Here is a 13097-nt window from a genome sequence, read left to right as displayed (position 1 = left end):
TCCCAAGTGTCTAGCAGGCACGCTGCCCCCTCTGGCCCAGAGGAGCAGATTGGGGGCATACCACCCTAAAACTACACCAGGGTGCCCCCAAACCCTTTGTTTTTAATGGGGTAATGAGCTTTCATCCCTCTCCTAGGGGGAGCAGATTGGGGGCAAAACCCAAAATCTGCTTCCCTGAGGGGTAAGCAGGCTGCTGTGCCTCCTTCTGATGTGGGATCATGGCCCTATACCATGGTGGGCAACTCCCACCTTTGCTTTAGCGGTCTGGGGGAGGCACAGGCCCTTGTCCAAGGATCACCATCTCTATCAAACGAAACCGGCTGTCTAAGGCAAACACATACCACTAGGTCTAGGATGTACTTGCTTTCCAGGCTAAGAGAGGTATTCATCGTAAGTGAAGTTTCTCATCTTTTCAGCGATACCACCCTTTTGGCTCAAATCCCTGTGAGTGTGGAGAACAGGTCAGTGTTCAGCCCCCGCGCGGGGAAGGCAGCAATTTCCTGGGTGCCAGTTCTACAATTGAAGTAATCGCATCACTGACGTGATTGTGTCCGTTGCAGGACCGTCTCATTCTCCTGGGTAGGAGTAAGATAGTTGTCCTCTCTGACCCAGGGTGATTTGGCAAGGGGGAGGTACTGGAGTGGCATGCAACAGCAGCTGCTTCAGTGCCAGGCACTTGGACATGACCTCCACATCCATTGAGCCTGGTTGTGAGCAATATGGATGTGGAGGTCACACCCCCGGCACTGGAAGGGGAGTTAATGAAAAGAGGGGAAAAATAGTGGGCTCTCAGTTTCACAGCAAGCATAAAACTTAAGGCAAGATTGAAATCATGCTGGGTGTAGAGGAACAGAAGTACATTAAGTAAGAAGAGAAATCTGTACAGATACGTTTTTCTCTTGAGTGCACAATCTGATTTCACACACAAATTTAGTGAATGAGGGAGACAAAAACAGTTCCTATGCATGTATAAAAGTCAAAATTCCTATTTGTTGGTGAATCGCATTTTAAATAGGATTGGCTGAATTGTTTTTTTTTGTTTTGTTTTTTTATACAGAGTTTTGTATAGCGCGAACATGACCCGAATCAGGTATCAGAGCGCTTTACATAGCACCAGTTGCATTACATAAGGACATATTCATTTTTTCAGGCACGGGGAGATTAAGTGATTAGCCCAGAATCACAGGATGTTCAGCGTCATTGCCGAGACTTGAACCTGGTTCCCCAGATTCGAGGTCGACCGCCCTAGCCATTAAGCCAACTCCTCTCCCCTTTTTTTATTATAAATAGCTATGGCATCCTCAATACTTGCTGTCACTACTCCATAATAACCCATCTTTTTCACTCAAACAGGATCTGAAACTTTGAATATATTCGTGAAAAACTGGTAAGTAAATTCCCCTTAACCATGTCAGCAGCTGTAATGTTTGATAATTCATACTTTATTTTTTATACAGTTCCGGCTTACATTTCTGTAGCCACTTATCTTTTTCTGTATCTAGTCAGGACACACAACTGAAGTTCTGCTCATTTACAAAAAAAAACAAAAACATGGTGCCTGATCTTTGGAGGTATTAATTTTCTAGCCAACGTAAAGGAAAGCTCCAATACTATAAAGGACATGGGGGTGAGGATCATGCTTTAATTCCCCAACAGTGTCAATAAACACCAAACTAATTACATAAACAACACTTCGCATGAGAACTCAGTTCAGTCTACCTTCCAATTCACTCTCAGCTGTCCCTTGAATAGACCCTGAAACTTTATATGCCTCCTATTTCTCCGCACATCATCAGCCGAAACATCATCTCCATCTCAATCATGCTTCTGGACTTTCCCTAAGGAGAAGTAAAATCATTACCATCTTGAAAACAATCAATTCATATAACAAGGTGATCTCACAACTTCAAGTATTCACCATTTTTCATTATCTCTATGAAAATGGCAACTATAAAGAATTTGATAACCTTCCACCTCGTTTCTTCTCTCAACACAATTTAACTTATTTCATGGACGTGTTACAGGTCCAAACAGATAATCACGGGTGGGATAATCCTCACCTTCGAATCCTTAATAAGACTGATACGTTTCCTTTACATTAGCTAGGACATTTATAATTCTGTGTCAGGACTGATGGTGAGGACTATGCTGGTTGAAATATTACTGATTACCAGGGAGGCCACATTCACGACTGGTTTAAAGTACAACCTCTTAATAGTATAATCGAAGGACCAATCTGCTGTATTCATACTACCTTCCAGTCAAGACCCCAAAAGAAAGGTGTTTCACACAAAGCAGGTTTGTATCAATTCTTCCTGCTAAAATAACATAGTGGACCCAAAAAGATATTGTGGGCGACGAAACTGCTCCGAACAGTTTCCTTAATAATTAATAGTTGTAGTTCACCTGTAAGGACAACTATGTATTCTTCCCATCTTGAAATGGCGGACCACTATCCATCTGTCGAGTTCACACAAATTTGTTGCTGAATACTGACACTTTATGATTTTGATTGTCTCCTCCTGGAATAGTTGCTTACAAACCTTCTTGGGTGTAGGGACGTTATGGAAACTGATGCTTTTGCTTGAAGGCTCACTACTTCTTGGTATACAACAGATATTTTTTCATAGAAAAAGTTAGTGGTTGGGGATGTTTGAACAGTCTTGGAGAACCATGAAATTCTATATGTAACACCTAAGAAGTCTGCAGCACCAAAGCTTCTGAAGTGAGAATGTGTCAACTGGGAACAAACTGGGTTAACCCCCACCTTTTGTTACAAGACAAGAAGGGGAAATACTTGCTGGGAAAACGTCCATGGTTGTTACTGCTTCTGAATGTGCCCATTGTTCCTCACACTCTTGCATGCCCACTAGAGGGAACAAAATCCCTCAACTCAAAGCTGGTCCTGCCACTGTCCTCCTCTAGACCCTTGGCCTCTGACAGGGCTTTGATTAGGAAAAGCAGGCAGCTGAGAGCCCTGTGTATCATCCAGCCCAAAAAAACCTTAGGGGCAAAACTCTTACCGGAAGCCTTGGCCTTGTCCAGGGAAGTGAAAATTGATAGATTACTCCACCTCTAACAAAGGGATCCTTGAAAATGCCCCCGAGCCACTGCCCTACTTCTGTAATGGCTAATCCCCTAGTGTACAGTCCATCTCAAAAGTAATCCACATAGGTTGGTAGAAGTTGTGCAGTTAGCATTCTCAAGGAAGACTATCACCCTTTGGGCCCAGATAGACAAAATATCAGGAGAAATGTATGATCTTGGAAATTTGTCTTCTTCTCCCATGTCTAAAATCTTAGTGAGAGGGCCAGATATGTTGGGCAAGTTATCCTTGCTTGAGGGCTGCGATCTATCAATGTACGTTTTGGGGTCTTTTGCATACTTTTCTAAGAAAGTGGCTATTCTCTTATCGACCACAGGGGTTATCGCTACTTTATTATCTAACACAGAGCAGGCAAACTCGACACTTAGGCGGTTGCAAACGTTCTTCTACAGGGGCTTTCTAATGTAGAAAGCCACATTGCCGGTTTCCTTGCTCATAGGGACCTAATCTACTGAGTGCGGGTGGTAAAAATACTTTCCTGGTCTTACATACCCGAAGAGTGGTGTCCACTAATTTGCCCTTGTGATCTTGGGAGGGTGACTTGGGTTCTGCATTTGGTTATCAGGGTTTATAAAAAAAACTTTGACGGGTGGGATGCATGGCCGCTGGGAATGAAAAAATGCAAAAGGTGTTTTGGGGGATGGTTGGAGTGAGGTCTCCAAAAAGGATAGAACCAGCAATGTTTTGTTGCATAGTATATGTTATATAGCAGTCTAGTTCAGTACCATTGGTGAAGGCTGGAAGAAATTAAATATAGTTTTTTAAGGAAGAACACAGGGTCTACCACAAAAAACCCTTGAGAGGATGAACAGGGCATGGTGATTTTGCGGTAGAAACAATGGTCTAAACATGACAGAACTGTAGATCTTTATAGTAATTTGGGGGTTCACTCCCCAATGAAATGTAAATTAAGGCCAAATTGTACATATAATTGCATTACATTTCCATTAGTTCTGGAAATTAAAATAACAAATTTGATAACTCTGCATTGTGGGGCAAGAATTTCTGGTACCAAGTAGCTGTCTAACTGCTCTTGGGAAATGGAGTCCAGGAACCCATCATGTCACAACCATATTAGTAAGCACTTTTAACAATGCTGCCAAATTTTTAACTGGAAGGACGGATGCTTTTTATTAGTACTGTTATGCTCTTTACATTTCACGAAAAATACCACCACTCCTTAGAAGTGCTGCCATGCCTTTTTTGGAGAATATGAATAAGTCTTGCAGGTCTGCTATACTTTAAAAACGCAGAACCAGCACTTCTCGGGAGGTCGCTATGTTTTATTATTTGCCACAACAGTCATTACGCAGAAGTTCTGCCATACATTAATTGATCATTTCCAACACTACACTGCATGGCTACTATTTATAGTATGATCTTAATTAAAGAATTTCAGCAGGACTGTTGGACCTGACCCTCTGTGCAGGGTGAGGGTCACCACCAAACATTTTGCCTTTTCCCTCCACTGTTTTGCTGAAGTCATTTTGTTGCCCTTAAAACACTAGGCACTTTACCACTGCTAATCAGTGTAACATGCTAGTGCTCTATCCTCCAAACACAGTAGAATTGACTTGCAACTAAATGGCATATTTAATTTACTAGTACGCCCCTAGTAAATTGGTACTACAGGTACCCAGGGCCTGTAAATTAAAATGCTACTAATGAGCCTGCAGCACTTTTTCAGCCACCCACTTAAGTAGCCTTGCAAACACGTCCGAGGCCTGCCATTGCAGCCTCAGTGTGCAATTTTAAACTGTCTTTTCGACCAGAAAAAATAAACCTTTTGCCAGGTCCAATCCTTTCTTTTGAATACATATAAGTTTCCCTAGGGAAGGCCCTGGTCAGCCCAGAGGGCAATGTATCTAAAAAGTAAGTACACTTGAGTTTTACATGTCCTGGTAGTGAAAAACTCAGAAATATGTTTTTTTGCTACTGCAAGGCCTACGTCTCCCATAGGACATACCTTATTACATTTAATAAGCTGTAATTTCCCAATGGGAACAGGTAACCAATTTATGTTTGGTGTCTTTGGAATTATAGTGAAAAATCCTCTTTTATGGTAAACTTTTAAAGTACAATTTAGAAAATGCCACTTTTAGAAAGCTGGCCTCATCCTGCCTTAGACATGTAGTGCCTGTAGCACGTCTCTGGGTCACATGACTGTGTAGCTGGCAGTTGGGCTTTGCGTATTCCTCCTATATAGTCACACACAATACAGAGCTTAGATGTGCCTTGATGGGCTATCAGTGGGAGGATGGGAGGGCTGGGCTGGGCACAGCCCTCGTAACATTTGAATGGGCTGTGTCCTGCCTCCACACAAAGGGCTGCATACCCCGGTAGTTAGTATGGAGCCAGGACAGGTAACAGGAAGTCTGGGGAATTTAAAGGGAAGCCTCTAGAACAGTGATACTCAAAGTACGGTCCGGGGGGTTGCATGCAGCCCTCCAGACTTAAGTGCGGCTCCCTGGTCAACAGGGCTGTTGTTTACTGACTCAGCGCTACCATTAAAAATATGCTAAATAAATGGGCAAACATTTATTTAAATGTTGATTACAGTTAAGTAATCCAGGCCACTCCAGTTACTTCCTTTCTATCACTTTACGAACACCTTCAATTCTAAAACCTTTTTGCAGCAAACGTGTAAAAGATTCAAAAAGTGCAATTCATTAACATGCAGAACCATTTCACCTAAGTAAATTAAATTATATCAGTGTATTGAGAAGTATTTTTTAAGTGATAGTTTTGAAACATGAATTTAGGAACATTCATGCCCCCTCCTCCCAAACCCGGACAATAATAGTGAACTAAGGGGCAAGTCAGTCGTTATGCGCACCCTTTGAGTGGCCTGTGTTGCTATTATACATGAACAACATTATAGTTTATTAAAGCACACACAGGAGAAAGTGCACATTTTTTTTTTAGATAATCAATTTTATTGATTTTTAGAACAGTAAAAAATAGCACAGAACCTTCAATTCAAGCATGGTACATTAAATTACTGTCATCACCAGATAAGCGCCAGCCCACATGGTGGCCCGTACCAGTCTCTAGGGTCGTACACAGACACCACCCAGAAGTGAAAGGGGGAATTATTCTACTCAATTTGTCCCCGCCACGTTCCCCAGACCCTCCTGGGCTTGGTCGGACAACCCCTTGCCTCATACAGTGGTTTCTGTTGCGCTGTGCACCAGTCTATGCCTCTGCACCATTTGGTTACGCTAGGTGGAGTAGGATTCTTCCATGCGGCGGCAATGTTCCGCTTGGCCACCACAATGGCGGCGCCCAGGAAGACCTGATCAGCTCTGTTCTTGTCCATCTGTGATACCCAGGAGTAGGTTCAAGGGTTTAAGTGGCACCACCCAGCCCAGGACGCCCATCAGCTCAGATACCAGTGCCTCCCAGTATGGGGTGAGACATGGACATGTCCACACCATGTGGTAAAAATCTGCGGGCTCAAGCCTGCATCGTGTACAAGAACAGGTGGCTCTTAGGCCCACCCTGTAGAGGCAACTGGTGGGGAGGTATGCACAGCAAACGTAGTACAGCTGGACCAGGCGTAGCTTGGCAGAGGTGGTAATGCTTTTGGGAGCCATCTAGGAATCCCGCCAGTCCTCAACATCCAGCAGGCCCAACCATGCCTCCCATCGGTGTCTGAGCGGGTCGAGTGTTGTCAGACCATTGTTGGTCAGGGAGCGATATATTCTGGATACCCCACCTTTCCGTAGGTCTCCCATCGTTATCTGTGCTTCCATTGGACTGAACTCTGGCAGCGTTGTACCCATTGGTATGTCTATAGGGGATTTTAACATACACATGGATCAATAGGACACCTCGGAGACGATTTCTTTGCTAGGGTGCGCTCAATATAGTTCCATGCGTATCTGCCCCCACGTATGAGAAAGGTCATACCCTTGATCGGGTATTTGCGAATTGCTTAATTCAGACAGAGCCTCCTTTACCCCTACTCTGGTCAGACCACTATCTGGTCAGTTTTAGGCTACCTAAACTGATAAAGCACTTATTGACTCGGGTTAAGCAGCCATCTTCCACCTCCAGACCTTTTCATAAGATCACCTCGGATGCTCTTAAATACGAACTAGATCTACATCCTCCTACGCTCACTGGTGACATAGAGCTGGAAGCAGAGGCTCTTGTAAAGTGGATTGCACAGGGCACTTTGACCCTCGCTCCTCTCACCCTGTGCCCCACAAGAATAATTAGACGTTCAGCCCCCTGGTTTAATGATACCTTACGTCAGTGCAGAAAGGACTTCAAATGCCAGGAAAGAGCCTGGTGGAAGGATTTTAAGGCGGAAAATAAAAGGAACTATAAAGAGGCCTTAAGAGACTACCACAAAAAGATACAGGTAGCTAAGAAGAGCTTCTTCGCTTCTAAAATTGAATCTGCGGGAAACAAAAGCAGAGAAATTTTTGACATCGTCAAAAGCTTCTCTTCACCTAGGGCTGCGACCAGGCTCTCTCCCCCCTATGATGAGTGGATTGGTAATCTAGCTAACTTTTTCTATACGAAGATCGTGACTATACAATCCTCGTTTGACGGCCCAGGCGTGAAAGATGTGCTGGCCACCCTACGGACTGCCCCCCAGTTTCAGGAAGATAGGGCTTCCCTTTCCATCTTCCCGCCTATGCCCTTAGTGACATCTCTGGCAATAATGAGGGGTTTGAAATCTGGCTCGCCAGTCGACCCATGCCCGGACACATTTTTGGCATCTATGGCAGAGATTTTGAATCCTATTGTAAACTGTGTTTTGAACACGTCCCTCCGAAACGGCAAGGTCCCAGTATGCTGGAAGAGTGCGAAAATAATTCCTTTATTAAAAAAACCTACGGCTGATCCCATGGTCTTTACTAACTATAGACCTATTTCTTTTTTGCCTTTCTTTGCAAAAACAGTTGAGAAATACGTTCACACCGTGATCAGCAATTTTGCAGAGGCTAACAACCTGTTCATTCCAGTCAGTCTGGCTTCAGGCAGAATCTTAGTACAGAGACGGCACTGCTGGAGGTATCTGAATCCATCAAACAGACCTTGGATGCAGGCGGCAAAGTGGTCCTGGTCCTCTTAGACCTCTCTGCGGCTTTTGATACCGTGCCCCACGGCCACCTCCTGCAGAGGCTGAGGGAGTGTGGGTTCGAGGGCACGGTGTTGAAGTGGTTTGCCTCATTTTTAGAGGGTAGAATTCAGGAGGTCTGGTCACCTCCTTTCTCGGCAAGTATGCCCCCCCTTGAATGTGGGTGTGCCACAGGGCTCTATCCTGAGCCCGGTACTTTTCAATCTGTACATGGCCAACCTGGCTACCCTGGCTGTAGAGAACAAGGTCACAATAATATTGTATGCCGATGACACTCAACTGCTGTTCACCTGTAGGAAGGGAGAGGAGTTCAACGGGGAGAAGATCAACAAGTGCCTGAAAGAAACTTTTGCCTGGTTAAAACATAACCATCTGAAATGTAACACAGACAAGTCTGAAATCATTTTCTTCGGCTCCCCCCCCCCCCCCCGTTGGATGCTTGGAAACAATGGTGGCCCCAAGACATTCTCTCCTCCACAGGCTGCAGTCAGGACTGTAAAGAACCTGGGAGTAAAAATGGATGACGCCCTCTCTATGGTATCTCAGGTTCAGTCGGCAGCTGGGACATGTTTCGGTCTCCTGAAGACGCTCCGGAGGTTTCCATTTTTATTACAGACCTTGCATAGGAAACCAGTCATTCAGGCCCTTATCATCTCCAGATTGGACTATGCCAACGTCCTTTATCTGGGCCTCCCGGAGTTCTCACTCAGCAGACTGCAGGTGGTGCAGAACGCGGCAGTCAGGGCTGTTCTGAGTCTTGGGCCCAGAGATCGGACCTCCCACCATCTTAAGAATCTGCACTGGTTACCTGTCAGCAGCAGAATTTGCTTCAAAGCTCTGGTCCTGGCTTTCAAGGCTCTGCATCGTATGGGAGCAAAGTACATCTGCAGAAGAGTTTCTTTTTACGTACCTGGCAGATCTCTTAGATCTGCTCATCAACATCTTATGGTCACCCCTAAGTATCTCAGGGCCCGCAAAGGCAGTCGCTCTTTTCAAGTCCAAGTGGCTGGACTTTGGAATAAGCTGCCTCTTCCACTTAGGCAAATCACTAACTTGCTCGCCTTCAGGAAACAACTGAAAACCTGGTAGTTCCAACAAACAATATAACCGTCTCTTGTTCTTTGGGTTTCTTTTTCTCTCCCCTCCCCCCCCCCCCCCGCATCTGTTTTTTTCTGTCTTAGCGCCGGGATACTCTACTGAGTAGCTGTGCGCTCTATACATCTATTTTAACGTAGCATAACATATGTGCGTGTTAAGGGCATGGCGCAACTGCAAGTATTTATAGAATTGTGATGGGTGAAGGGTGTAGCGAGTCTGTAAATCTTGGAATGAACGCAAGTGGTCTCCTACCCACACGTCTACCAGTTGTGAGATACCAATTAGGTCCCACTTTTTGAATCCTTCCAGGGCCCCTACATCTCCCAACCGGGTGCCCTGCCAGAGGGGTGTTTGCTGTGTCCGTTTTTTGCCCCATTGCGTATAGCATAAGGCTGAGCACCAGGCAAGTAGGAACGCTCAAGTCACCGTCGGCAGGGCCGTGGGTATTGGGCCTACGTGCATCACTGTCTGGATCTGTGTCAGTCCTAGGTCCTCCAGTTCAACTCTGTATGCTGCGTCGGACCAGCCACCATTGAACCAATCGTGCAGAATGAGCAACCGTGTTGATAGGTAGTATAGATAACGATTGGTCATTCTCATGCCCCCGTCAAAGGGCGGGATCTGGCAGTGGGCGAGGGCCAGTTTTGATCTCAGATTTAAAGGAATCTTGTGGCGATACTGTCCAGTTCCCTGAACCAGCTGCATGGTAGTTGGAACGGGGTGTTCTGGATGATGTACAGGAAGCGGGGGAGAATCGTCAATTTAAAAAGGGCTATTCTCCCTAGGAGATTGAGTGGCAAGTTTTGCCATCCTCTGAGATCCTCCTTAGCGCTTTTGACCAGTGGGTTAATGTTAAGTGACCATGCCAAGTCTGGGAGTAACGCGACCCAAATCCCAGAGACTTGAATGACTGGCACTGTATGGGGATGGTTGATTTCCAGTCAAAGCATTCCCTTGATATGTGAAGGGACACTAAGGTTGATTTGGCAGGGTTTAGGTGCAGTCCCCACCCCTGCTCAAATGTGCGGAGGATTTAGAGGCAGTGGGGCCCAGACTGCTCCGGGTGTGCTAGAAAGAGCAGGACGTTGTCTGCATACAGGGCAATCTTGTCCTAGTGGGAGCCCTTCCAGTTCTAGCCTCGCACTTGTTCATCTGCATGGATGAGGCATGCCAGTGGCTCCATCGTTAAGGCAAAGAGGAGGGTGGGGGAGGGGACATCCCTGCCTCGTCCCTCTGCCGATCGGAAAGGTCTCCGAAAGGGCCCCGTTTATAAGGACTCTTGCTTAAGGTTTGGAGTATAGATCTCAGACAAGGCGATGGAAATGGTGGCCCAGACCAGCTGTAGTCAGCACACTGTCCAGGTATTGCCAGTTGACCGTATCAAAGGCCTTTTCGAAGTCAACTAATAGGAGTGCTAGGTAGGGGGTGAGTGAGTGATGATATGCAATGGCCAGAGTGGAGGCGATGAAGGCAGTGTCTTGTGCTACGTTCCGGCATGACACCACATTGGTCTGGGTGGACGAGTTTACAGTGGAGTGGTCGCAGCTACTGGGCCAGGATCGTGTCGTATATCTTGACCTCTGTATTTATCAGTGAGATTGGACGGTAGTCCGCACATGAAGGCGTGGGAGGTTGCGTTTTAGGAAGGACGACCACGGTCGCGGAGTCTGTTTCGGGAGGGAATGTCCCGGTCTCTGCTATTTCTGCAAATAGGTTGTGGAGGTGAGGGATAAGCGTTTCTCGGTATACAGCATAGTACTCTTGCGGGAACCCATCCTGGCCCGGCGTTTTCCTGGCTGAAACTAGAGAGATGGTGTCACCTGTGTAATGGGGAGATCCAGGCTATCCGCCTTGCGCAGAGCTGGGGAAGATTAATCCCTCCCAGGCTAGTTAGTTTGGAGAATGTGGCCAAGGGTCTTTGGGCAGAGTGTAGCAGAGAGTAATAGTCAGCAAAGGCCTGGGCTATTGCGGTTGGCGTACGATGAGTGACTCTGGAGGTGTCTTGGACATCGGGGACTATGCGGTCCGCCAGAAGATACGATGCTAATCTATGTGGTATTTTCACATTTTTGAATCCCCATCCCTAGGTCCGGGCAATGGAGGACCTCCACAACAGTTTAACGAGATCTGATTGATTTTGTCTCTCAGCTGTGAGAGTTGCCTCTCGCTACCTTCATCCACCGCTCCACGAGGTTCTCTCTAGGTGAGTCACTTGGGCTTCGAGGAGGGCCAGTCAACTGCCATTTAGCTTTGAGTTGTGCCTTGGCAAACCCACGAATGGTGGCTTTGCCTGCTTCCCAGAGAGTGCCCGGGAAGAGACCCGAGCACTGATTAGTACTGTTGGAGTTCCTCCCTAATTGTCTCCCGGATCTTTTGATCTTGGAGGAACCATTCGTTCAGGCTCCAGATGGGTCTCACTATGCCTGCGGGGCACCCAAGTTGAAGGAGCAGTGGTGAGTGGTCCGAGATCCCCCGGGGGAGGATGGTAACTTTGGTTACTCTCTGGCACTCGAGGCAGGCATGAATATCAGGTCAATGCGAGCGTGGGTGTGGTGTGCAGCAGATGTGTGGGTATAGCAAGTGCTTCTAGGGTTCCATGTTCTCCAGACGTCACATATTCCCAGGGTCGATGCCCAATCTACTATTCACTTTGCGGACAGTTTCTTATTAGTAAAGGGCGTACCTGTAGTGTTGAGGTCTGTGTGCATTACCGCATTGAAGTTGCCCCCGATCACTGTCTCGCCCAAGGGCAGGGAGGTGACAATGTCGCTAATGTTGATCAAAGTGGTTGTGAGGGTGGCTGGTGGGACATATATTGTTACTAGATTGATGGGGTTTCCTCCTAGTGTTCTGGACAGAGCCACGTATCGGCCCTGAGGGTCCCTCGCGGCATGGGTAAGCATGAAGGGAAGGGTCCTCCTGAGGATTGCCAACCCGCGTGAGCCCCGTTCGAATCCAGAGTGCCAAGATTTGTCAAACCCATATCTCGATAGGAAGGGACAGTGGCTCCCCATCAGGTGAGTCTCTTGGAGGAATAGTATGTCGGGCGCATGTCTGTGGGCATGCCTCAGGATTGCTATGCGTTTGAATTGATCTAACAGGCCACTGACGTTCCATGAAAGGACCCGGAAGGGTTCCTTGTTATGTGTTGTGTGCGTCATGTGAATTGCATGGGGACCAGGGAAAAAGGTGGCTCCGCCACCCCAAAGGGATGCGTCGGGCCATAGGCAGGTGTGTACTGGTCTCTTGGCTTATGCTTTGCGGGCTTCGTGTGTATTCGCACTGGTGAATGGAATGTGTGCTCTAAGAACCTAAGAAAGGTGAACCAAAACTTAGGACCACGGTTCCACAACTTTTCCCCAACACTCCCACCCCCACCCTATACTTCTGGAATTGAAGCATCTGCCACGCAAACAACAACAAGGTTAACAAGCTAAACTGTTGCGCTTAGCGTAGAAGTTGCGTGGTGGACCCCTCTTTAAATCTGTAAATGTCCGTTGCATCAGAAGAATGGGTCTAATCATAGTGACCTCTCGTCTCGACCTCCCGAGCAGGCTTCGACTCCATGCGTGGCTAAGGACAGATCACCAGTGTTCAGATCACTGGGCTTCGGGAGAGGTCTGTGTCTATGGAAGCAGTATTCAGAGTCATGGGGGGCTACCCCCGGCAATCGGTCTATCCAAGGATCGGCTCTGTTGTTGTGCTTGGGAGTCTGATACTTACTGCTGGGACCCTGGGCCTTGGGTGTCTGCGATGGGCTCTCTGCGGTTGCCACGGCCTCTGCATGAGCGCGTGGGC

The 13097-nt window shown here is 46.9% G+C and overlaps 1 protein-coding gene across 6 annotated transcripts in view; it reads right to left on the bottom strand.

Annotated features, from left to right (window-relative positions):
• FBXO25 (F-box protein 25) overlaps positions 1-13097 on the bottom strand; it is a 491440-nt gene that overhangs the window by 372719 nt on the left and 105624 nt on the right. The window contains exon 1 of one of the 6 annotated variants that reach the window (XM_085610800.1): positions 1720-1840. The exons of the other annotated variants lie outside the window; for them this stretch is intronic. The gene's annotated coding sequence lies outside the window, so the exon portion shown is untranslated. Of the gene's footprint in view, positions 1-1719; positions 1841-13097 lie in introns of those variants that run through there. 6 annotated transcript variants of the gene reach the window in all.

This window comes from Triturus cristatus, chromosome 6 (genome assembly GCF_964204655.1).
Source record: "Triturus cristatus chromosome 6, aTriCri1.1, whole genome shotgun sequence".
NCBI lineage: Eukaryota > Metazoa > Chordata > Amphibia > Caudata > Salamandridae > Triturus > Triturus cristatus.
Note: the sequence above shows the minus strand (reverse complement) of the source record. Positions and strands in the feature narration are given on the sequence as shown.